This window comes from Lepisosteus oculatus, unplaced genomic scaffold, assembly GCF_040954835.1.
Source record: "Lepisosteus oculatus isolate fLepOcu1 unplaced genomic scaffold, fLepOcu1.hap2 HAP2_SCAFFOLD_639, whole genome shotgun sequence".
In the NCBI taxonomy this organism is placed as follows: Eukaryota; Metazoa; Chordata; class Actinopteri; order Semionotiformes; family Lepisosteidae; genus Lepisosteus; species Lepisosteus oculatus.
Genome location: NW_027168192.1, coordinates 37,569 through 55,532, shown reverse-complemented (window position 1 = coordinate 55,532; position 17,964 = coordinate 37,569). Strand labels below are relative to the sequence as shown.

The window sequence follows — 17,964 nt, the reverse complement described above, 5'->3', positions numbered from 1 at the left end:
TGTGTGTGTATGTGTGTGTGTGTGTGTGTCCCCGTCCTCGCAGGCGGGCCCCTTTCGACAGCCGGGCGGTTTCCCTCCAAAAAACTTAGTATATACACCTTTTCTTCCTTTTTTTCCGGCAGGCGGGCAGGCGCGCGCGTCTGTGTGTGTGTGTGTCCCCGTCCCTCCCGAGAGAGCGCTGCCCCTTGCCTCTGCCCGCAGGTGCCGACGGTCCGCTTTCGCTTGCAGCTCGCTCGGCACAGCTGCTGCTGGTGGGAGGGGCCTAAGCTAAGGAGGCCGGCCGGCTGGCGCCCCCCTGCGGCTGCGGTCGTTGTCGGGCCGTTGACAGGAGATCCAAGAGCAGGGCCCCCGCCCGGGACTGGCGGGCAGGCAGGCGAGCAAGCAGGCAGGCAAGAGAGGGGGAGAGCGGAGTCCGGGCGGCCGGCAGCCGCGTGCGGACCGGGCTCCCGAGGCGTCGGCCTGCGCCGCTGCGCGCCAGCCGGACGCCCGCGCGCCCGCCCAAGGCCGGCGTCGGGCATCGCTTCTCGGCCTTTTGGCTAAGATCAAGTGTAGTATCTGTTCTTATCAGTTTAATATCTGATACGTCCCCCATCGGGGGACCACATATTAAACGGATTTTTGGAACAGGGAGCTGGATCAGGAGCTTGCTCCGTCCTCTCCACGCATCGGCCCGGTATTGCAGCGCCTCCGGGAGCGGTGCACCACCTTCTCTCAGCGGTGAAAAGACAGACGTAGCTAGCAAGCAAGCAAGCAAGCAAGCAAGCGAGGTGGACTGGAGCTCCTTCTTCTCGGGTCTCGTCTCTCGTCCATCTGTGTGTCTCTCTCTCCCCCTCCCCCTCCCCGTCTCCGTTCCCGTGCTCCCTCTGTGCACTTTCCCGCGTCTCGACTCTCTGGGCAAGCAGGCCGGCCCCCTTTTCGGCTCCCGTGCGTTTTCCCTCCAAAAAACTTAGTTTTTTCAGCCTTTTCCCAGGGAGGCAGGCGTGGCTTTTGTGTGTGTGTGTGTGTGTGTGTGTATGTGTGTGTGTGTGTGTGTGTGTGTGTCCCCGTCCTCGCAGGCGGGCCCCTTTCGACAGCCGGGCGGTTTCCCTCCAAAAAACTTAGTATATACACCTTTTCTTCCTTTTTTTCCGGCAGGCGGGCAGGCGCGCGCGTCTGTGTGTGTGTGTGTCCCCGTCCCTCCCGAGAGAGCGCTGCCCCTTGCCTCTGCCCGCAGGTGCCGACGGTCCGCTTTCGCTTGCAGCTCGCTCGGCACAGCTGCTGCTGGTGGGAGGGGCCTAAGCTAAGGAGGCCGGCCGGCTGGCGCCCCCCTGCGGCTGCGGTCGTTGTCGGGCCGTTGACAGGAGATCCAAGAGCAGGGCCCCCGCCCGGGACTGGCGGGCAGGCAGGCGAGCAAGCAGGCAGGCAAGAGAGGGGGAGAGCGGAGTCCGGGCGGCCGGCAGCCGCGTGCGGACCGGGCTCCCGAGGCGTCGGCCTGCGCCGCTGCGCGCCAGCCGGACGCCCGCGCGCCCGCCCAAGGCCGGCGTCGGGCATCGCTTCTCGGCCTTTTGGCTAAGATCAAGTGTAGTATCTGTTCTTATCAGTTTAATATCTGATACGTCCCCCATCGGGGGACCACATATTAAACGGATTTTTGGAACAGGGAGCTGGATCAGGAGCTTGCTCCGTCCTCTCCACGCATCGGCCCGGTATTGCAGCGCCTCCGGGAGCGGTGCACCACCTTCTCTCAGCGGTGAAAAGACAGACGTAGCTAGCAAGCAAGCAAGCAAGCAAGCAAGCGAGGTGGACTGGAGCTCCTTCTTCTCGGGTCTCGTCTCTCGTCCATCTGTGTGTCTCTCTCTCCCCCTCCCCCTCCCCGTCTCCGTTCCCGTGCTCCCTCTGTGCACTTTCCCGCGTCTCGACTCTCTGGGCAAGCAGGCCGGCCCCCTTTTCGGCTCCCGTGCGTTTTCCCTCCAAAAAACTTAGTTTTTTCAGCCTTTTCCCAGGGAGGCAGGCGTGGCTTTTGTGTGTGTGTGTGTGTGTGTGTGTGTATGTGTGTGTGTGTGTGTGTCCCCGTCCTCGCAGGCGGGCCCCTTTCGACAGCCGGGCGGTTTCCCTCCAAAAAACTTAGTATATACACCTTTTCTTCCTTTTTTTCCGGCAGGCGGGCAGGCGCGCGCGTCTGTGTGTGTGTGTGTCCCCGTCCCTCCCGAGAGAGCGCTGCCCCTTGCCTCTGCCCGCAGGTGCCGACGGTCCGCTTTCGCTTGCAGCTCGCTCGGCACAGCTGCTGCTGGTGGGAGGGGCCTAAGCTAAGGAGGCCGGCCGGCTGGCGCCCCCCTGCGGCTGCGGTCGTTGTCGGGCCGTTGACAGGAGATCCAAGAGCAGGGCCCCCGCCCGGGACTGGCGGGCAGGCAGGCGAGCAAGCAGGCAGGCAAGAGAGGGGGAGAGCGGAGTCCGGGCGGCCGGCAGCCGCGTGCGGACCGGGCTCCCGAGGCGTCGGCCTGCGCCGCTGCGCGCCAGCCGGACGCCCGCGCGCCCGCCCAAGGCCGGCGTCGGGCATCGCTTCTCGGCCTTTTGGCTAAGATCAAGTGTAGTATCTGTTCTTATCAGTTTAATATCTGATACGTCCCCCATCGGGGGACCACATATTAAACGGATTTTTGGAACAGGGAGCTGGATCAGGAGCTTGCTCCGTCCTCTCCACGCATCGGCCCGGTATTGCAGCGCCTCCGGGAGCGGTGCACCACCTTCTCTCAGCGGTGAAAAGACAGACGTAGCTAGCAAGCAAGCAAGCAAGCAAGCAAGCGAGGTGGACTGGAGCTCCTTCTTCTCGGGTCTCGTCTCTCGTCCATCTGTGTGTCTCTCTCTCCCCCTCCCCCTCCCCGTCTCCGTTCCCGTGCTCCCTCTGTGCACTTTCCCGCGTCTCGACTCTCTGGGCAAGCAGGCCGGCCCCCTTTTCGGCTCCCGTGCGTTTTCCCTCCAAAAAACTTAGTTTTTTCAGCCTTTTCCCAGGGAGGCAGGCGTGGCTTGTGTGTGTGTGTGTGTGTGTGTGTGTATGTGTGTGTGTGTGTGTGTGTGTCCCCGTCCTCGCAGGCGGGCCCCTTTCGACAGCCGGGCGGTTTCCCTCCAAAAAACTTAGTATATACACCTTTTCTTCCTTTTTTTCCGGCAGGCGGGCAGGCGCGCGCGTCTGTGTGTGTGTGTGTCCCCGTCCCTCCCGAGAGAGCGCTGCCCCTTGCCTCTGCCCGCAGGTGCCGACGGTCCGCTTTCGCTTGCAGCTCGCTCGGCACAGCTGCTGCTGGTGGGAGGGGCCTAAGCTAAGGAGGCCGGCCGGCTGGCGCCCCCCTGCGGCTGCGGTCGTTGTCGGGCCGTTGACAGGAGATCCAAGAGCAGGGCCCCCGCCCGGGACTGGCGGGCAGGCAGGCGAGCAAGCAGGCAGGCAAGAGAGGGGGAGAGCGGAGTCCGGGCGGCCGGCAGCCGCGTGCGGACCGGGCTCCCGAGGCGTCGGCCTGCGCCGCTGCGCGCCAGCCGGACGCCCGCGCGCCCGCCCAAGGCCGGCGTCGGGCATCGCTTCTCGGCCTTTTGGCTAAGATCAAGTGTAGTATCTGTTCTTATCAGTTTAATATCTGATACGTCCCCCATCGGGGGACCACATATTAAACGGATTTTTGGAACAGGGAGCTGGATCAGGAGCTTGCTCCGTCCTCTCCACGCATCGGCCCGGTATTGCAGCGCCTCCGGGAGCGGTGCACCACCTTCTCTCAGCGGTGAAAAGACAGACGTAGCTAGCAAGCAAGCAAGCAAGCAAGCAAGCGAGGTGGACTGGAGCTCCTTCTTCTCGGGTCTCGTCTCTCGTCCATCTGTGTGTCTCTCTCTCCCCCTCCCCCTCCCCGTCTCCGTTCCCGTGCTCCCTCTGTGCACTTTCCCGCGTCTCGACTCTCTGGGCAAGCAGGCCGGCCCCCTTTTCGGCTCCCGTGCGTTTTCCCTCCAAAAAACTTAGTTTTTTCAGCCTTTTCCCAGGGAGGCAGGCGTGGCTTTGTGTGTGTGTGTGTGTGTGTGTGTATGTGTGTGTGTGTGTGTGTGTGTCCCCGTCCTCGCAGGCGGGCCCCTTTCGACAGCCGGGCGGTTTCCCTCCAAAAAACTTAGTATATACACCTTTTCTTCCTTTTTTTCCGGCAGGCGGGCAGGCGCGCGCGTCTGTGTGTGTGTGTGTCCCCGTCCCTCCCGAGAGAGCGCTGCCCCTTGCCTCTGCCCGCAGGTGCCGACGGTCCGCTTTCGCTTGCAGCTCGCTCGGCACAGCTGCTGCTGGTGGGAGGGGCCTAAGCTAAGGAGGCCGGCCGGCTGGCGCCCCCCTGCGGCTGCGGTCGTTGTCGGGCCGTTGACAGGAGATCCAAGAGCAGGGCCCCCGCCCGGGACTGGCGGGCAGGCAGGCGAGCAAGCAGGCAGGCAAGAGAGGGGGAGAGCGGAGTCCGGGCGGCCGGCAGCCGCGTGCGGACCGGGCTCCCGAGGCGTCGGCCTGCGCCGCTGCGCGCCAGCCGGACGCCCGCGCGCCCGCCCAAGGCCGGCGTCGGGCATCGCTTCTCGGCCTTTTGGCTAAGATCAAGTGTAGTATCTGTTCTTATCAGTTTAATATCTGATACGTCCCCCATCGGGGGACCACATATTAAACGGATTTTTGGAACAGGGAGCTGGATCAGGAGCTTGCTCCGTCCTCTCCACGCATCGGCCCGGTATTGCAGCGCCTCCGGGAGCGGTGCACCACCTTCTCTCAGCGGTGAAAAGACAGACGTAGCTAGCAAGCAAGCAAGCAAGCAAGCAAGCGAGGTGGACTGGAGCTCCTTCTTCTCGGGTCTCGTCTCTCGTCCATCTGTGTGTCTCTCTCTCCCCCTCCCCCTCCCCGTCTCCGTTCCCGTGCTCCCTCTGTGCACTTTCCCGCGTCTCGACTCTCTGGGCAAGCAGGCCGGCCCCCTTTTCGGCTCCCGTGCGTTTTCCCTCCAAAAAACTTAGTTTTTTCAGCCTTTTCCCAGGGAGGCAGGCGTGGCTTTTGTGTGTGTGTGTGTGTGTGTGTGTATGTGTGTGTGTGTGTGTGTGTGTCCCCGTCCTCGCAGGCGGGCCCCTTTCGACAGCCGGGCGGTTTCCCTCCAAAAAACTTAGTATATACACCTTTTCTTCCTTTTTTTCCGGCAGGCGGGCAGGCGCGCGCGTCTGTGTGTGTGTGTGTCCCCGTCCCTCCCGAGAGAGCGCTGCCCCTTGCCTCTGCCCGCAGGTGCCGACGGTCCGCTTTCGCTTGCAGCTCGCTCGGCACAGCTGCTGCTGGTGGGAGGGGCCTAAGCTAAGGAGGCCGGCCGGCTGGCGCCCCCCTGCGGCTGCGGTCGTTGTCGGGCCGTTGACAGGAGATCCAAGAGCAGGGCCCCCGCCCGGGACTGGCGGGCAGGCAGGCGAGCAAGCAGGCAGGCAAGAGAGGGGGAGAGCGGAGTCCGGGCGGCCGGCAGCCGCGTGCGGACCGGGCTCCCGAGGCGTCGGCCTGCGCCGCTGCGCGCCAGCCGGACGCCCGCGCGCCCGCCCAAGGCCGGCGTCGGGCATCGCTTCTCGGCCTTTTGGCTAAGATCAAGTGTAGTATCTGTTCTTATCAGTTTAATATCTGATACGTCCCCCATCGGGGGACCACATATTAAACGGATTTTTGGAACAGGGAGCTGGATCAGGAGCTTGCTCCGTCCTCTCCACGCATCGGCCCGGTATTGCAGCGCCTCCGGGAGCGGTGCACCACCTTCTCTCAGCGGTGAAAAGACAGACGTAGCTAGCAAGCAAGCAAGCAAGCAAGCAAGCGAGGTGGACTGGAGCTCCTTCTTCTCGGGTCTCGTCTCTCGTCCATCTGTGTGTCTCTCTCTCCCCCTCCCCCTCCCCGTCTCCGTTCCCGTGCTCCCTCTGTGCACTTTCCCGCGTCTCGACTCTCTGGGCAAGCAGGCCGGCCCCCTTTTCGGCTCCCGTGCGTTTTCCCTCCAAAAAACTTAGTTTTTTCAGCCTTTTCCCAGGGAGGCAGGCGTGGCTTTTGTGTGTGTGTGTGTGTGTGTGTGTATGTGTGTGTGTGTGTGTGTGTGTCCCCGTCCTCGCAGGCGGGCCCCTTTCGACAGCCGGGCGGTTTCCCTCCAAAAAACTTAGTATATACACCTTTTCTTCCTTTTTTTCCGGCAGGCGGGCAGGCGCGCGCGTCTGTGTGTGTGTGTGTCCCCGTCCCTCCCGAGAGAGCGCTGCCCCTTGCCTCTGCCCGCAGGTGCCGACGGTCCGCTTTCGCTTGCAGCTCGCTCGGCACAGCTGCTGCTGGTGGGAGGGGCCTAAGCTAAGGAGGCCGGCCGGCTGGCGCCCCCCTGCGGCTGCGGTCGTTGTCGGGCCGTTGACAGGAGATCCAAGAGCAGGGCCCCCGCCCGGGACTGGCGGGCAGGCAGGCGAGCAAGCAGGCAGGCAAGAGAGGGGGAGAGCGGAGTCCGGGCGGCCGGCAGCCGCGTGCGGACCGGGCTCCCGAGGCGTCGGCCTGCGCCGCTGCGCGCCAGCCGGACGCCCGCGCGCCCGCCCAAGGCCGGCGTCGGGCATCGCTTCTCGGCCTTTTGGCTAAGATCAAGTGTAGTATCTGTTCTTATCAGTTTAATATCTGATACGTCCCCCATCGGGGGACCACATATTAAACGGATTTTTGGAACAGGGAGCTGGATCAGGAGCTTGCTCCGTCCTCTCCACGCATCGGCCCGGTATTGCAGCGCCTCCGGGAGCGGTGCACCACCTTCTCTCAGCGGTGAAAAGACAGACGTAGCTAGCAAGCAAGCAAGCAAGCAAGCAAGCGAGGTGGACTGGAGCTCCTTCTTCTCGGGTCTCGTCTCTCGTCCATCTGTGTGTCTCTCTCTCCCCCTCCCCCTCCCCGTCTCCGTTCCCGTGCTCCCTCTGTGCACTTTCCCGCGTCTCGACTCTCTGGGCAAGCAGGCCGGCCCCCTTTTCGGCTCCCGTGCGTTTTCCCTCCAAAAAACTTAGTTTTTTCAGCCTTTTCCCAGGGAGGCAGGCGTGGCTTTTGTGTGTGTGTGTGTGTGTGTGTGTATGTGTGTGTGTGTGTGTGTGTGTCCCCGTCCTCGCAGGCGGGCCCCTTTCGACAGCCGGGCGGTTTCCCTCCAAAAAACTTAGTATATACACCTTTTCTTCCTTTTTTTCCGGCAGGCGGGCAGGCGCGCGCGTCTGTGTGTGTGTGTGTCCCCGTCCCTCCCGAGAGAGCGCTGCCCCTTGCCTCTGCCCGCAGGTGCCGACGGTCCGCTTTCGCTTGCAGCTCGCTCGGCACAGCTGCTGCTGGTGGGAGGGGCCTAAGCTAAGGAGGCCGGCCGGCTGGCGCCCCCCTGCGGCTGCGGTCGTTGTCGGGCCGTTGACAGGAGATCCAAGAGCAGGGCCCCCGCCCGGGACTGGCGGGCAGGCAGGCGAGCAAGCAGGCAGGCAAGAGAGGGGGAGAGCGGAGTCCGGGCGGCCGGCAGCCGCGTGCGGACCGGGCTCCCGAGGCGTCGGCCTGCGCCGCTGCGCGCCAGCCGGACGCCCGCGCGCCCGCCCAAGGCCGGCGTCGGGCATCGCTTCTCGGCCTTTTGGCTAAGATCAAGTGTAGTATCTGTTCTTATCAGTTTAATATCTGATACGTCCCCCATCGGGGGACCACATATTAAACGGATTTTTGGAACAGGGAGCTGGATCAGGAGCTTGCTCCGTCCTCTCCACGCATCGGCCCGGTATTGCAGCGCCTCCGGGAGCGGTGCACCACCTTCTCTCAGCGGTGAAAAGACAGACGTAGCTAGCAAGCAAGCAAGCAAGCAAGCAAGCGAGGTGGACTGGAGCTCCTTCTTCTCGGGTCTCGTCTCTCGTCCATCTGTGTGTCTCTCTCTCCCCCTCCCCCTCCCCGTCTCCGTTCCCGTGCTCCCTCTGTGCACTTTCCCGCGTCTCGACTCTCTGGGCAAGCAGGCCGGCCCCCTTTTCGGCTCCCGTGCGTTTTCCCTCCAAAAAACTTAGTTTTTTCAGCCTTTTCCCAGGGAGGCAGGCGTGGCTTTTGTGTGTGTGTGTGTGTGTGTGTGTATGTGTGTGTGTGTGTGTGTGTGTCCCCGTCCTCGCAGGCGGGCCCCTTTCGACAGCCGGGCGGTTTCCCTCCAAAAAACTTAGTATATACACCTTTTCTTCCTTTTTTTCCGGCAGGCGGGCAGGCGCGCGCGTCTGTGTGTGTGTGTGTCCCCGTCCCTCCCGAGAGAGCGCTGCCCCTTGCCTCTGCCCGCAGGTGCCGACGGTCCGCTTTCGCTTGCAGCTCGCTCGGCACAGCTGCTGCTGGTGGGAGGGGCCTAAGCTAAGGAGGCCGGCCGGCTGGCGCCCCCCTGCGGCTGCGGTCGTTGTCGGGCCGTTGACAGGAGATCCAAGAGCAGGGCCCCCGCCCGGGACTGGCGGGCAGGCAGGCGAGCAAGCAGGCAGGCAAGAGAGGGGGAGAGCGGAGTCCGGGCGGCCGGCAGCCGCGTGCGGACCGGGCTCCCGAGGCGTCGGCCTGCGCCGCTGCGCGCCAGCCGGACGCCCGCGCGCCCGCCCAAGGCCGGCGTCGGGCATCGCTTCTCGGCCTTTTGGCTAAGATCAAGTGTAGTATCTGTTCTTATCAGTTTAATATCTGATACGTCCCCCATCGGGGGACCACATATTAAACGGATTTTTGGAACAGGGAGCTGGATCAGGAGCTTGCTCCGTCCTCTCCACGCATCGGCCCGGTATTGCAGCGCCTCCGGGAGCGGTGCACCACCTTCTCTCAGCGGTGAAAAGACAGACGTAGCTAGCAAGCAAGCAAGCAAGCAAGCAAGCGAGGTGGACTGGAGCTCCTTCTTCTCGGGTCTCGTCTCTCGTCCATCTGTGTGTCTCTCTCTCCCCCTCCCCCTCCCCGTCTCCGTTCCCGTGCTCCCTCTGTGCACTTTCCCGCGTCTCGACTCTCTGGGCAAGCAGGCCGGCCCCCTTTTCGGCTCCCGTGCGTTTTCCCTCCAAAAAACTTAGTTTTTTCAGCCTTTTCCCAGGGAGGCAGGCGTGGCTTTGTGTGTGTGTGTGTGTGTGTGTGTGTATGTGTGTGTGTGTGTGTGTGTGTCCCCGTCCTCGCAGGCGGGCCCCTTTCGACAGCCGGGCGGTTTCCCTCCAAAAAACTTAGTATATACACCTTTTCTTCCTTTTTTTCCGGCAGGCGGGCAGGCGCGCGCGTCTGTGTGTGTGTGTGTCCCCGTCCCTCCCGAGAGAGCGCTGCCCCTTGCCTCTGCCCGCAGGTGCCGACGGTCCGCTTTCGCTTGCAGCTCGCTCGGCACAGCTGCTGCTGGTGGGAGGGGCCTAAGCTAAGGAGGCCGGCCGGCTGGCGCCCCCCTGCGGCTGCGGTCGTTGTCGGGCCGTTGACAGGAGATCCAAGAGCAGGGCCCCCGCCCGGGACTGGCGGGCAGGCAGGCGAGCAAGCAGGCAGGCAAGAGAGGGGGAGAGCGGAGTCCGGGCGGCCGGCAGCCGCGTGCGGACCGGGCTCCCGAGGCGTCGGCCTGCGCCGCTGCGCGCCAGCCGGACGCCCGCGCGCCCGCCCAAGGCCGGCGTCGGGCATCGCTTCTCGGCCTTTTGGCTAAGATCAAGTGTAGTATCTGTTCTTATCAGTTTAATATCTGATACGTCCCCCATCGGGGGACCACATATTAAACGGATTTTTGGAACAGGGAGCTGGATCAGGAGCTTGCTCCGTCCTCTCCACGCATCGGCCCGGTATTGCAGCGCCTCCGGGAGCGGTGCACCACCTTCTCTCAGCGGTGAAAAGACAGACGTAGCTAGCAAGCAAGCAAGCAAGCAAGCAAGCGAGGTGGACTGGAGCTCCTTCTTCTCGGGTCTCGTCTCTCGTCCATCTGTGTGTCTCTCTCTCCCCCTCCCCCTCCCCGTCTCCGTTCCCGTGCTCCCTCTGTGCACTTTCCCGCGTCTCGACTCTCTGGGCAAGCAGGCCGGCCCCCTTTTCGGCTCCCGTGCGTTTTCCCTCCAAAAAACTTAGTTTTTTCAGCCTTTTCCCAGGGAGGCAGGCGTGGCTTTGTGTGTGTGTGTGTGTGTGTGTGTGTATGTGTGTGTGTGTGTGTGTGTGTCCCCGTCCTCGCAGGCGGGCCCCTTTCGACAGCCGGGCGGTTTCCCTCCAAAAAACTTAGTATATACACCTTTTCTTCCTTTTTTTCCGGCAGGCGGGCAGGCGCGCGCGTCTGTGTGTGTGTGTGTCCCCGTCCCTCCCGAGAGAGCGCTGCCCCTTGCCTCTGCCCGCAGGTGCCGACGGTCCGCTTTCGCTTGCAGCTCGCTCGGCACAGCTGCTGCTGGTGGGAGGGGCCTAAGCTAAGGAGGCCGGCCGGCTGGCGCCCCCCTGCGGCTGCGGTCGTTGTCGGGCCGTTGACAGGAGATCCAAGAGCAGGGCCCCCGCCCGGGACTGGCGGGCAGGCAGGCGAGCAAGCAGGCAGGCAAGAGAGGGGGAGAGCGGAGTCCGGGCGGCCGGCAGCCGCGTGCGGACCGGGCTCCCGAGGCGTCGGCCTGCGCCGCTGCGCGCCAGCCGGACGCCCGCGCGCCCGCCCAAGGCCGGCGTCGGGCATCGCTTCTCGGCCTTTTGGCTAAGATCAAGTGTAGTATCTGTTCTTATCAGTTTAATATCTGATACGTCCCCCATCGGGGGACCACATATTAAACGGATTTTTGGAACAGGGAGCTGGATCAGGAGCTTGCTCCGTCCTCTCCACGCATCGGCCCGGTATTGCAGCGCCTCCGGGAGCGGTGCACCACCTTCTCTCAGCGGTGAAAAGACAGACGTAGCTAGCAAGCAAGCAAGCAAGCAAGCAAGCGAGGTGGACTGGAGCTCCTTCTTCTCGGGTCTCGTCTCTCGTCCATCTGTGTGTCTCTCTCTCCCCCTCCCCCTCCCCGTCTCCGTTCCCGTGCTCCCTCTGTGCACTTTCCCGCGTCTCGACTCTCTGGGCAAGCAGGCCGGCCCCCTTTTCGGCTCCCGTGCGTTTTCCCTCCAAAAAACTTAGTTTTTTCAGCCTTTTCCCAGGGAGGCAGGCGTGGCTTTTGTGTGTGTGTGTGTGTGTATGTGTGTGTGTGTGTGTGTGTGTGTGTGTCCCCGTCCTCGCAGGCGGGCCCCTTTCGACAGCCGGGCGGTTTCCCTCCAAAAAACTTAGTATATACACCTTTTCTTCCTTTTTTTCCGGCAGGCGGGCAGGCGCGCGCGTCTGTGTGTGTGTGTGTCCCCGTCCCTCCCGAGAGAGCGCTGCCCCTTGCCTCTGCCCGCAGGTGCCGACGGTCCGCTTTCGCTTGCAGCTCGCTCGGCACAGCTGCTGCTGGTGGGAGGGGCCTAAGCTAAGGAGGCCGGCCGGCTGGCGCCCCCCTGCGGCTGCGGTCGTTGTCGGGCCGTTGACAGGAGATCCAAGAGCAGGGCCCCCGCCCGGGACTGGCGGGCAGGCAGGCGAGCAAGCAGGCAGGCAAGAGAGGGGGAGAGCGGAGTCCGGGCGGCCGGCAGCCGCGTGCGGACCGGGCTCCCGAGGCGTCGGCCTGCGCCGCTGCGCGCCAGCCGGACGCCCGCGCGCCCGCCCAAGGCCGGCGTCGGGCATCGCTTCTCGGCCTTTTGGCTAAGATCAAGTGTAGTATCTGTTCTTATCAGTTTAATATCTGATACGTCCCCCATCGGGGGACCACATATTAAACGGATTTTTGGAACAGGGAGCTGGATCAGGAGCTTGCTCCGTCCTCTCCACGCATCGGCCCGGTATTGCAGCGCCTCCGGGAGCGGTGCACCACCTTCTCTCAGCGGTGAAAAGACAGACGTAGCTAGCAAGCAAGCAAGCAAGCAAGCAAGCGAGGTGGACTGGAGCTCCTTCTTCTCGGGTCTCGTCTCTCGTCCATCTGTGTGTCTCTCTCTCCCCCTCCCCCTCCCCGTCTCCGTTCCCGTGCTCCCTCTGTGCACTTTCCCGCGTCTCGACTCTCTGGGCAAGCAGGCCGGCCCCCTTTTCGGCTCCCGTGCGTTTTCCCTCCAAAAAACTTAGTTTTTTCAGCCTTTTCCCAGGGAGGCAGGCGTGGCTTTTGTGTGTGTGTGTGTGTGTGTGTATGTGTGTGTGTGTGTGTGTGTGTCCCCGTCCTCGCAGGCGGGCCCCTTTCGACAGCCGGGCGGTTTCCCTCCAAAAAACTTAGTATATACACCTTTTCTTCCTTTTTTTCCGGCAGGCGGGCAGGCGCGCGCGTCTGTGTGTGTGTGTGTCCCCGTCCCTCCCGAGAGAGCGCTGCCCCTTGCCTCTGCCCGCAGGTGCCGACGGTCCGCTTTCGCTTGCAGCTCGCTCGGCACAGCTGCTGCTGGTGGGAGGGGCCTAAGCTAAGGAGGCCGGCCGGCTGGCGCCCCCCTGCGGCTGCGGTCGTTGTCGGGCCGTTGACAGGAGATCCAAGAGCAGGGCCCCCGCCCGGGACTGGCGGGCAGGCAGGCGAGCAAGCAGGCAGGCAAGAGAGGGGGAGAGCGGAGTCCGGGCGGCCGGCAGCCGCGTGCGGACCGGGCTCCCGAGGCGTCGGCCTGCGCCGCTGCGCGCCAGCCGGACGCCCGCGCGCCCGCCCAAGGCCGGCGTCGGGCATCGCTTCTCGGCCTTTTGGCTAAGATCAAGTGTAGTATCTGTTCTTATCAGTTTAATATCTGATACGTCCCCCATCGGGGGACCACATATTAAACGGATTTTTGGAACAGGGAGCTGGATCAGGAGCTTGCTCCGTCCTCTCCACGCATCGGCCCGGTATTGCAGCGCCTCCGGGAGCGGTGCACCACCTTCTCTCAGCGGTGAAAAGACAGACGTAGCTAGCAAGCAAGCAAGCAAGCAAGCAAGCGAGGTGGACTGGAGCTCCTTCTTCTCGGGTCTCGTCTCTCGTCCATCTGTGTGTCTCTCTCTCCCCCTCCCCCTCCCCGTCTCCGTTCCCGTGCTCCCTCTGTGCACTTTCCCGCGTCTCGACTCTCTGGGCAAGCAGGCCGGCCCCCTTTTCGGCTCCCGTGCGTTTTCCCTCCAAAAAACTTAGTTTTTTCAGCCTTTTCCCAGGGAGGCAGGCGTGGCTTTTGTGTGTGTGTGTGTGTGTGTGTGTATGTGTGTGTGTGTGTGTGTGTGTCCCCGTCCTCGCAGGCGGGCCCCTTTCGACAGCCGGGCGGTTTCCCTCCAAAAAACTTAGTATATACACCTTTTCTTCCTTTTTTTCCGGCAGGCGGGCAGGCGCGCGCGTCTGTGTGTGTGTGTGTCCCCGTCCCTCCCGAGAGAGCGCTGCCCCTTGCCTCTGCCCGCAGGTGCCGACGGTCCGCTTTCGCTTGCAGCTCGCTCGGCACAGCTGCTGCTGGTGGGAGGGGCCTAAGCTAAGGAGGCCGGCCGGCTGGCGCCCCCCTGCGGCTGCGGTCGTTGTCGGGCCGTTGACAGGAGATCCAAGAGCAGGGCCCCCGCCCGGGACTGGCGGGCAGGCAGGCGAGCAAGCAGGCAGGCAAGAGAGGGGGAGAGCGGAGTCCGGGCGGCCGGCAGCCGCGTGCGGACCGGGCTCCCGAGGCGTCGGCCTGCGCCGCTGCGCGCCAGCCGGACGCCCGCGCGCCCGCCCAAGGCCGGCGTCGGGCATCGCTTCTCGGCCTTTTGGCTAAGATCAAGTGTAGTATCTGTTCTTATCAGTTTAATATCTGATACGTCCCCCATCGGGGGACCACATATTAAACGGATTTTTGGAACAGGGAGCTGGATCAGGAGCTTGCTCCGTCCTCTCCACGCATCGGCCCGGTATTGCAGCGCCTCCGGGAGCGGTGCACCACCTTCTCTCAGCGGTGAAAAGACAGACGTAGCTAGCAAGCAAGCAAGCAAGCAAGCAAGCGAGGTGGACTGGAGCTCCTTCTTCTCGGGTCTCGTCTCTCGTCCATCTGTGTGTCTCTCTCTCCCCCTCCCCCTCCCCGTCTCCGTTCCCGTGCTCCCTCTGTGCACTTTCCCGCGTCTCGACTCTCTGGGCAAGCAGGCCGGCCCCCTTTTCGGCTCCCGTGCGTTTTCCCTCCAAAAAACTTAGTTTTTTCAGCCTTTTCCCAGGGAGGCAGGCGTGGCTTTTGTGTGTGTGTGTGTGTGTGTGTGTATGTGTGTGTGTGTGTGTGTGTGTGCCCCGTCCTCGCAGGCGGGCCCCTTTCGACAGCCGGGCGGTTTCCCTCCAAAAAACTTAGTATATACACCTTTTCTTCCTTTTTTTCCGGCAGGCGGGCAGGCGCGCGCGTCTGTGTGTGTGTGTGTCCCCGTCCCTCCCGAGAGAGCGCTGCCCCTTGCCTCTGCCCGCAGGTGCCGACGGTCCGCTTTCGCTTGCAGCTCGCTCGGCACAGCTGCTGCTGGTGGGAGGGGCCTAAGCTAAGGAGGCCGGCCGGCTGGCGCCCCCCTGCGGCTGCGGTCGTTGTCGGGCCGTTGACAGGAGATCCAAGAGCAGGGCCCCCGCCCGGGACTGGCGGGCAGGCAGGCGAGCAAGCAGGCAGGCAAGAGAGGGGGAGAGCGGAGTCCGGGCGGCCGGCAGCCGCGTGCGGACCGGGCTCCCGAGGCGTCGGCCTGCGCCGCTGCGCGCCAGCCGGACGCCCGCGCGCCCGCCCAAGGCCGGCGTCGGGCATCGCTTCTCGGCCTTTTGGCTAAGATCAAGTGTAGTATCTGTTCTTATCAGTTTAATATCTGATACGTCCCCCATCGGGGGACCACATATTAAACGGATTTTTGGAACAGGGAGCTGGATCAGGAGCTTGCTCCGTCCTCTCCACGCATCGGCCCGGTATTGCAGCGCCTCCGGGAGCGGTGCACCACCTTCTCTCAGCGGTGAAAAGACAGACGTAGCTAGCAAGCAAGCAAGCAAGCAAGCAAGCGAGGTGGACTGGAGCTCCTTCTTCTCGGGTCTCGTCTCTCGTCCATCTGTGTGTCTCTCTCTCCCCCTCCCCCTCCCCGTCTCCGTTCCCGTGCTCCCTCTGTGCACTTTCCCGCGTCTCGACTCTCTGGGCAAGCAGGCCGGCCCCCTTTTCGGCTCCCGTGCGTTTTCCCTCCAAAAAACTTAGTTTTTTCAGCCTTTTCCCAGGGAGGCAGGCGTGGCTTTTGTGTGTGTGTGTGTGTGTATGTGTGTGTGTGTGTGTGTGTGTCCCCGTCCTCGCAGGCGGGCCCCTTTCGACAGCCGGGCGGTTTCCCTCCAAAAAACTTAGTATATACACCTTTTCTTCCTTTTTTTCCGGCAGGCGGGCAGGCGCGCGCGTCTGTGTGTGTGTGTGTCCCCGTCCCTCCCGAGAGAGCGCTGCCCCTTGCCTCTGCCCGCAGGTGCCGACGGTCCGCTTTCGCTTGCAGCTCGCTCGGCACAGCTGCTGCTGGTGGGAGGGGCCTAAGCTAAGGAGGCCGGCCGGCTGGCGCCCCCCTGCGGCTGCGGTCGTTGTCGGGCCGTTGACAGGAGATCCAAGAGCAGGGCCCCCGCCCGGGACTGGCGGGCAGGCAGGCGAGCAAGCAGGCAGGCAAGAGAGGGGGAGAGCGGAGTCCGGGCGGCCGGCAGCCGCGTGCGGACCGGGCTCCCGAGGCGTCGGCCTGCGCCGCTGCGCGCCAGCCGGACGCCCGCGCGCCCGCCCAAGGCCGGCGTCGGGCATCGCTTCTCGGCCTTTTGGCTAAGATCAAGTGTAGTATCTGTTCTTATCAGTTTAATATCTGATACGTCCCCCATCGGGGGACCACATATTAAACGGATTTTTGGAACAGGGAGCTGGATCAGGAGCTTGCTCCGTCCTCTCCACGCATCGGCCCGGTATTGCAGCGCCTCCGGGAGCGGTGCACCACCTTCTCTCAGCGGTGAAAAGACAGACGTAGCTAGCAAGCAAGCAAGCAAGCAAGCAAGCGAGGTGGACTGGAGCTCCTTCTTCTCGGGTCTCGTCTCTCGTCCATCTGTGTGTCTCTCTCTCCCCCTCCCCCTCCCCGTCTCCGTTCCCGTGCTCCCTCTGTGCACTTTCCCGCGTCTCGACTCTCTGGGCAAGCAGGCCGGCCCCCTTTTCGGCTCCCGTGCGTTTTCCCTCCAAAAAACTTAGTTTTTTCAGCCTTTTCCCAGGGAGGCAGGCGTGGCTTTTGTGTGTGTGTGTGTGTGTGTGTATGTGTGTGTGTGTGTGTGTGTGTGTCCCCGTCCTCGCAGGCGGGCCCCTTTCGACAGCCGGGCGGTTTCCCTCCAAAAAACTTAGTATATACACCTTTTCTTCCTTTTTTTCCGGCAGGCGGGCAGGCGCGCGCGTCTGTGTGTGTGTGTGTCCCCGTCCCTCCCGAGAGAGCGCTGCCCCTTGCCTCTGCCCGCAGGTGCCGACGGTCCGCTTTCGCTTGCAGCTCGCTCGGCACAGCTGCTGCTGGTGGGAGGGGCCTAAGCTAAGGAGGCCGGCCGGCTGGCGCCCCCCTGCGGCTGCGGTCGTTGTCGGGCCGTTGACAGGAGATCCAAGAGCAGGGCCCCCGCCCGGGACTGGCGGGCAGGCAGGCGAGCAAGCAGGCAGGCAAGAGAGGGGGAGAGCGGAGTCCGGGCGGCCGGCAGCCGCGTGCGGACCGGGCTCCCGAGGCGTCGGCCTGCGCCGCTGCGCGCCAGCCGGACGCCCGCGCGCCCGCCCAAGGCCGGCGTCGGGCATCGCTTCTCGGCCTTTTGGCTAAGATCAAGTGTAGTATCTGTTCTTATCAGTTTAATATCTGATACGTCCCCCATCGGGGGACCACATATTAAACGGATTTTTGGAACAGGGAGCTGGATCAGGAGCTTGCTCCGTCCTCTCCACGCATCGGCCCGGTATTGCAGCGCCTCCGGGAGCGGTGCACCACCTTCTCTCAGCGGTGAAAAGACAGACGTAGCTAGCAAGCAAGCAAGCAAGCAAGCAAGCGGAGGTGGACTGGAGCTCCTTCTTCTCGGGTCTCGTCTCTCGTCCATCTGTGTGTCTCTCTCTCCCCCTCCCCCTCCCCGTCTCCGTTCCCGTGCTCCCTCTGTGCACTTTCCCGCGTCTCGACTCTCTGGGCAAGCAGGCCGGCCCCCTTTTCGGCTCCCGTGCGTTTTCCCTCCAAAAAACTTAGTTTTTTCAGCCTTTTCCCAGGGAGGCAGGCGTGGCTTTTGTGTGTGTGTGTGTGTGTGTATGTGTGTGTGTGTGTGTGTGTGTGTCCCCGTCCTCGCAGGCGGGCCCCTTTCGACAGCCGGGCGGTTTCCCTCCAAAAAACTTAGTATATACACCTTTTCTTCCTTTTTTTCCGGCAGGCGGGCAGGCGCGCGCGTCTGTGTGTGTGTGTGTCCCCGTCCCTCCCGAGAGAGCGCTGCCCCTTGCCTCTGCCCGCAGGTGCCGACGGTCCGCTTTCGCTTGCAGCTCGCTCGGCACAGCTGCTGCTGGTGGGAGGGGCCTAAGCTAAGGAGGCCGGCCGGCTGGCGCCCCCCTGCGGCTGCGGTCGTTGTCGGGCCGTTGACAGGAGATCCAAGAGCAGGGCCCCCGCCCGGGACTGGCGGGCAGGCAGGCGAGCAAGCAGGCAGGCAAGAGAGGGGGAGAGCGGAGTCCGGGCGGCCGGCAGCCGCGTGCGGACCGGGCTCCCGAGGCGTCGGCCTGCGCCGCTGCGCGCCAGCCGGACGCCCGCGCGCCCGCCCAAGGCCGGCGTCGGGCATCGCTTCTCGGCCTTTTGGCTAAGATCAAGTGTAGTATCTGTTCTTATCAGTTTAATATCTGATACGTCCCCCATCGGGGGACCACATATTAAACGGATTTTTGGAACAGGGAGCTGGATCAGGAGCTTGCTCCGTCCTCTCCACGCATCGGCCCGGTATTGCAGCGCCTCCGGGAGCGGTGCACCACCTTCTCTCAGCGGTGAAAAGACAGACGTAGCTAGCAAGCAAGCAAGCAAGCAAGCAAGCGAGGTGGACTGGAGCTCCTTCTTCTCGGGTCTCGTCTCTCGTCCATCTGTGTGTCTCTCTCTCCCCCTC

The 17,964-nt window shown here is 63.5% G+C and overlaps 18 non-coding genes across 18 annotated transcripts; all 18 read left to right on the top strand.

Moving 5' to 3' along the window:
• Positions 1 to 516: 516 nt before the first annotated feature.
• Positions 517 to 707, top strand: LOC138232780 (U2 spliceosomal RNA). Its single transcript, XR_011187228.1, has one exon. It is a non-coding gene; the product is annotated as a U2 spliceosomal RNA (small nuclear RNA).
• Positions 708 to 1,528: 821 nt separating this feature from the next.
• On the top strand, positions 1,529 to 1,719 carry LOC138232779 (U2 spliceosomal RNA). Its single transcript, XR_011187227.1, has one exon. It is a non-coding gene; the product is annotated as a U2 spliceosomal RNA (small nuclear RNA).
• Positions 1,720 to 2,534: 815 nt separating this feature from the next.
• LOC138232778 (U2 spliceosomal RNA) lies at positions 2,535 to 2,725 on the top strand. The gene has a single exon (XR_011187226.1). It is a non-coding gene; the product is annotated as a U2 spliceosomal RNA (small nuclear RNA).
• Positions 2,726 to 3,542: 817 nt separating this feature from the next.
• On the top strand, positions 3,543 to 3,733 carry LOC138232777 (U2 spliceosomal RNA). Its single transcript, XR_011187225.1, has one exon. It is a non-coding gene; the product is annotated as a U2 spliceosomal RNA (small nuclear RNA).
• An 816-nt stretch (positions 3,734 to 4,549) lies between these two features.
• On the top strand, positions 4,550 to 4,740 carry LOC138232830 (U2 spliceosomal RNA). Its single transcript, XR_011187278.1, has one exon. It is a non-coding gene; the product is annotated as a U2 spliceosomal RNA (small nuclear RNA).
• An 817-nt stretch (positions 4,741 to 5,557) lies between these two features.
• LOC138232829 (U2 spliceosomal RNA) lies at positions 5,558 to 5,748 on the top strand. Its single transcript, XR_011187277.1, has one exon. It is a non-coding gene; the product is annotated as a U2 spliceosomal RNA (small nuclear RNA).
• Positions 5,749 to 6,565: 817 nt separating this feature from the next.
• LOC138232828 (U2 spliceosomal RNA) lies at positions 6,566 to 6,756 on the top strand. Its single transcript, XR_011187276.1, has one exon. It is a non-coding gene; the product is annotated as a U2 spliceosomal RNA (small nuclear RNA).
• An 817-nt stretch (positions 6,757 to 7,573) lies between these two features.
• LOC138232827 (U2 spliceosomal RNA) lies at positions 7,574 to 7,764 on the top strand. Its single transcript, XR_011187275.1, has one exon. It is a non-coding gene; the product is annotated as a U2 spliceosomal RNA (small nuclear RNA).
• An 817-nt stretch (positions 7,765 to 8,581) lies between these two features.
• LOC138232826 (U2 spliceosomal RNA) lies at positions 8,582 to 8,772 on the top strand. The gene has a single exon (XR_011187274.1). It is a non-coding gene; the product is annotated as a U2 spliceosomal RNA (small nuclear RNA).
• An 818-nt stretch (positions 8,773 to 9,590) lies between these two features.
• Positions 9,591 to 9,781, top strand: LOC138232824 (U2 spliceosomal RNA). Its single transcript, XR_011187272.1, has one exon. It is a non-coding gene; the product is annotated as a U2 spliceosomal RNA (small nuclear RNA).
• An 818-nt stretch (positions 9,782 to 10,599) lies between these two features.
• LOC138232823 (U2 spliceosomal RNA) lies at positions 10,600 to 10,790 on the top strand. The gene has a single exon (XR_011187271.1). It is a non-coding gene; the product is annotated as a U2 spliceosomal RNA (small nuclear RNA).
• Positions 10,791 to 11,607: 817 nt separating this feature from the next.
• LOC138232822 (U2 spliceosomal RNA) lies at positions 11,608 to 11,798 on the top strand. Its single transcript, XR_011187270.1, has one exon. It is a non-coding gene; the product is annotated as a U2 spliceosomal RNA (small nuclear RNA).
• Positions 11,799 to 12,613: 815 nt separating this feature from the next.
• LOC138232821 (U2 spliceosomal RNA) lies at positions 12,614 to 12,804 on the top strand. The gene has a single exon (XR_011187269.1). It is a non-coding gene; the product is annotated as a U2 spliceosomal RNA (small nuclear RNA).
• Positions 12,805 to 13,621: 817 nt separating this feature from the next.
• On the top strand, positions 13,622 to 13,812 carry LOC138232820 (U2 spliceosomal RNA). Its single transcript, XR_011187268.1, has one exon. It is a non-coding gene; the product is annotated as a U2 spliceosomal RNA (small nuclear RNA).
• Positions 13,813 to 14,630: 818 nt separating this feature from the next.
• On the top strand, positions 14,631 to 14,821 carry LOC138232819 (U2 spliceosomal RNA). The gene has a single exon (XR_011187267.1). It is a non-coding gene; the product is annotated as a U2 spliceosomal RNA (small nuclear RNA).
• An 811-nt stretch (positions 14,822 to 15,632) lies between these two features.
• Positions 15,633 to 15,823, top strand: LOC138232818 (U2 spliceosomal RNA). The gene has a single exon (XR_011187266.1). It is a non-coding gene; the product is annotated as a U2 spliceosomal RNA (small nuclear RNA).
• An 817-nt stretch (positions 15,824 to 16,640) lies between these two features.
• On the top strand, positions 16,641 to 16,831 carry LOC138232817 (U2 spliceosomal RNA). Its single transcript, XR_011187265.1, has one exon. It is a non-coding gene; the product is annotated as a U2 spliceosomal RNA (small nuclear RNA).
• Positions 16,832 to 17,647: 816 nt separating this feature from the next.
• Positions 17,648 to 17,838, top strand: LOC138232816 (U2 spliceosomal RNA). The gene has a single exon (XR_011187264.1). It is a non-coding gene; the product is annotated as a U2 spliceosomal RNA (small nuclear RNA).
• The last annotated feature ends 126 nt before the right edge of the window (positions 17,839 to 17,964 follow it).